This window comes from Arachis duranensis, unplaced genomic scaffold (genome assembly GCF_000817695.3).
Source record: "Arachis duranensis cultivar V14167 unplaced genomic scaffold, aradu.V14167.gnm2.J7QH unplaced_Scaffold_354585, whole genome shotgun sequence".
Lineage (NCBI taxonomy): Eukaryota > Viridiplantae > Streptophyta > Magnoliopsida > Fabales > Fabaceae > Arachis > Arachis duranensis.
In genome coordinates, this window is record NW_026264911.1 from 416,306 (window position 1) to 421,320 (window position 5,015).

Consider the following 5,015-nt stretch of genomic DNA (forward strand, 5'->3'; position numbering starts at 1 on the left):
CTCACTTACCCAAATAGCCTTACCTTTTATCAACCTTTGTTAGCCAATTTTGATCCTACGATTAACCCACTTGGTTCTTTAATTTAGCATATTACAAGCCTTAAAGCGGAAAACAATAAAAGTCCTTATTTGGATCTTTGATTAGCATAGGCAAGTGTGTGTGAGTATCATTCAAGCGTGGGAATCTTGGGACATTGGGTGAATAAAAGGGTAGTTTTGTATTTTTATTGAAAATATTGGGAATTGGGTATATGCTCATGTATTGATCAAATGTATAGACTTATGCATTGATGCTCTTGTATATAGAAAGAAAAAAATGAGAAAAACAAAAGAAAAAAAAAAGAAAAGAAAAAGAAAAATATTATGGAAAAGAAAAAAAGAAAAAAATAGAAAAAGAAAAAAAAGAAAAGAAAAAGAAAAATAACATGGAAAAGAAAAAAGAAAAAAATAGAAAAAGAAAGAAAAAGAAGAAAAAGAAAGAAATAAAAAGGGGACAAAATGCCCCAAAGCAAAGTGTAGCTCAATAAAATTCAATGCATATGTGGTGTGAAATGAAAAGAAATTGCATGAGTATGTGAAAAAGTGAGAAATGGGTGGTTAGGTTAGCTTTGAAATTGTATAGGATGTCATAGGTTAGGTGGGAAGTTTAAGCTTATCAAAGATTCAAATTTCAAGCTCACTTGACCAAATATGCATCCTACCTTGACCCTAGCCCCATTACAACCAAAGAAAAGACCTCATGATATATGTATGCATGCATGAAATATTTGTTGATTGTTAGAAGAAAAACAAATCTTAGAAAGCATGATTAGGAGAGAATTGAGAGAATCAACCCTAAACACTTGAGCGAATAGAGTGCAAATACATCCGGTGAGGGTTTGATGCTCAAATACATGTTTTCGCCTATGATCATCTCTTCATGCAAGTTTGTAAAAATATTTAATAACTCCATTCAATTGTCGATTAGACTTGCTAGTCCTCAGCCCTTGTGCATATATGCTTCTTTGGAATTGATTTATTTTGACCAAGCAATTGCATTCATGTAGACAGTTGCATATAGGTAGATTGCATTTAGTTAGTTTCCATTTGAATAAATGCCATACCCTTACTTCATTCTTGGTTTAAGCATGAGGACATGCTTGGTTTAAGTGTGGGGAGGTTGATAAACCCCGTTTTGACGGTTTATCTTGTATTGATTTTAAGAGATTTTATCACTTTTTACCCACATTTATTCAATGAAATAGCATGGTTTTGTGATTGTCTCCTTATTTGTGCTTAGATGTGAAAACATGCTTTTTAGGCCTTTAACTTGATGATTTTGATTCACCTTTGATTCCACTAGATGCCTTGATGTGTTTGTTAGTGATTTCAGATTGAAAAGGCTAGGAATGGATCAAAGGAGTGAAGAGGAAAGCATGCAAAGTAGAGAAATCATGAAAAGGCAAAGAAGTTGAACTCGCCCATGGACACACGCGCGCACCTGGCGCTTGTGCGCACCTTGCGAATCACCCCATGGACGTGTACGCGTGCTGTGCGCGTACGTGTCAGTGCTGGTTTATGATTTTTTAATGAAAACGTGACCAACGAATTCTCAAGGGTTGTGGGGCCCAATCCCAACCAACTTTGGCGCCAAAGATGCTATTTAAAGCCAAGGATTGAAGAGCAAAGGGACATGAGTTCATTCCCACTCATTAGGATTAGTTTAGAAGTAGTTTCTAGAGAGAGAAGCTCCCACTTCTCTCTAGAATTATGATTAGGTTTAATTCTTAGATCTAGATTTTAATTCATCTTCTTCCACTTCTATCCTCTTAATTCCTTATTGTTACATTCATCTTCCTCTATTCTTTTGTTGTAATTTCCTTTATGTTGTTCTTATATTTTGTTGTAGATCTACTTTTGTTCCTTCCTTTCTCTTTCAATTCAATCAAGGTAATTCATAATAATTGTGTTCCTTTTGATTTGTTGTTGTTAATTCTTTGCAATAATTGTTGTTAGATCTTGTTCTTGTTGTTGATTTACTATGCTTTCATTTTATGCCTTCTGATGAGCGGATAATTTATACGCTTTTTGGCATTGTTTTTAGGTAGTTTTTAGTAAGTTCAAGCTACTTTTAGGGATGTTTTCATTAGTTTTTATGTTAAATTCACATTTCTAGACTTTACTATGAGTTTGTGTGTTTTTCTGTGATTTCAGGTAAATTCTGGCTAAAATTGAGGGACTTGAGCAAAACTCTGAAAAAGGCTGACAAAAGGACTGCTGATGCTGTTGGAATCTGACCTCGCTGCACTAGAAATGGATTTTCTGGAGCTACAGAACTCCAATTGGCGCGCTCTCAACGGCGTTGGAAAGTAGACATCCAGAGCTTTCCAGCAATATATAATAGTTAATACTTTGTTCGAAAATTGACGACGTAACTTGGCGTTGAACGCCAAGTACATGCTGCTGTCTGGAGTTAAACGCAAGAAAAACGTCATGATCCGGAGTTGAACGCCCAAAACACGTCATAACTCAGAGTTCAACTCCAAGAAAAGCCTCAGCTCGTGGATAGATCAAGTTCAGCCCAAGCATACACCAAGTGGGCCCCGGAAGTGGATTTATGCATCAATTACTTACTCATGTAAACCCTAGTAGCTAGTCTAGTATAAATAGGATAAGTTACTATTGTATTAGACAATCTTTTGACAGTTTAATCTCTTGACTGTTTAGCCTTTGATTATTCGGTCTCTTGATCACTCAAGGGGGCTGGCCATTCGGCCATGCCTGAACCTTTTACTTATGTATTTTCAACAGTGGAGTTTCTGCACACCATAGATTAAGGGTGTGGAGCTCTGCTGTACCTCAAGTTTCAATACAATCATTATTTCTTTTTATTCAATTCTCTTTTATTCTTATTCCAAGATATACGTTATACTTAACTTGATGAATGTGATGATCCGTGACACTCATCATCATTCTCACCTATGAACATACGTGACTGACAACCACTTCCGTTCTACCTTAGGCCGGGCGCATATCTCTTAGATTCCCCAACAGAATCTTCGTGGTATAAGCTAGATAGATGGCGGCATTCATGAGGATCCGAAAAGTCTAACCTTGTCTGTGGTATTCCGAGTAGGATCCTGGGAATCCGGAAAGTCTAACCTTGTCTGTGGTATTCCGAGTAGGATTCCTACAATTACGTGCAACCACAGCACCAAGTTGATCCAGCAACAACACCAAGTTTTTGGCGCCATTGCTGGGGATTGTTCGAGTTTGGACAATTGACGGTTCATCTTTTTGCTCAGATTAGGTAATTTTCTTTTCAAAATTTTTTTCAAAAATCTTTTTCAAAATTTTTCTTTTCTTTTTCGTTTTTTTCCAAAAATATTTTTGAAAAAATTAATAAAAATCCAAAAAAACTAGAAAATCATAAAAACCAAAAATATTTTGTGTTTCTTGTTTGAGTCTTGAGTCAATTTTTAAGTTTGGTGTCAATTGCATGCTTTTAAAAATTTTTTTTGCATTTTTCGAAAATCCCATGCATTCATAGTGTTCTTCATGATCTTCAAGTTGTTCTTGATAAGTCCTCTTGTTTGATCTTGATGTTTTCTTGTTTTGTGTTGTTTGTTGTTTTTCATATGCATTTTTTGTTTGTTAGAGTCCATGCATTAAAGATTTCTAAGTTTGGTGTCTTGCATGTTTTCTTTGCATCAAAAATTTTTCAAAAAATTATATTCTTGATGTTCATCATGATCTTCAAAGTGTTCTTGGTGTTCATCTTGACATTCATAGCATTCTTGCATGCATTCATTGTTTTGATCTAAAAATTTCATGCATTGAGTATTTTTGTTGTTTTTATCTCTCATCATTAAAAAAAAATTCAAAAAAAAAATATATTTTCCTTATTTTCAAAATTAGTTGTTTCTTACAAGTCAAATCAAATTTTCAATTTTAAAAATCTTATCTTTTCACAATCTTTTTCAAAAATCATACCTTTTCAATTTTATCTTTGTTTTTCAAAAATTTTCAAAAATCTTTTTCAAATTATTTTCAAAATCTTTTTCTTATCTTTATATCAAATTTTTGAAATTACACTAACAATTAATGTGATTGGTTCAAAAATTTGAAGTTTGTTACTTTCTTGTTAAGAAAAGGTTCAATCTTTAAGTTCTAGAATCTTATCTTGTAGTTTCTTGTTAGTTAAGTCATTTCAAAAATTAGATCTTTTTATCTTTTATCTTATCTTTTTCAAAAATTTTATCTTTTTCAAAATTTGATTTCAAAATATCTTATCTAACTTCCTATCTCCTCATCTTTTTAAAATTTTATTTTAAAATCTTTTTCAATCAACTAACTAACTTTCCTTTTTGTTTCTTATCTTTTTCAAAACCACCTAACTACTTTTCCCTCTCTAATTTTCGAAAATATCTCACCTTTTTTTCAAAAATTCTTTTTAATTAAACTAATTGTTTCATGTTTTAATTTTAATTACATTTTATCTCTAATTTTTGAAAATTACTAACCCCTTTTTCAAAATTGTTTTCGAAAATTCTCCCTCTCTTCTCTTATTCTATTTAATTATTTAATTACTAACACTTCTCTTCACATCTCTTCATCAAAAAAATCCGAATCCATCCTTCTTCATTCTTCTACCCCCTTCTTCTTCTACTAACATAAAGGAATCTCTATACTGTGACATAGAGGATTCCTCTTTCTTTTCTTGTTTTCTTCTCTTTCATATGAGCAAGAATAGGGAAAAAGGCACTCTTGTTGAAATTGATCCAGAACCTGAAAGGACTCTGAAGAGAAAATTAAGAGAAGCTAAATTACATTATTCTAAAGGTAACCTTTCAGAAATTTTCGAACAAGAGAAGGAGATGGCAGCCGAAAATAATAATAATGCAAGGAGAATGCTTGGTGACTTCACAAAGCCAACGTCCAAATTTGATGGAAGAAGCATCTCCATTCCTGCCATTGGAGCCAATAACTTTGAGCTGAAACCTCAGCTAGTTGCCTTAATGCAACAAAACTGCAAG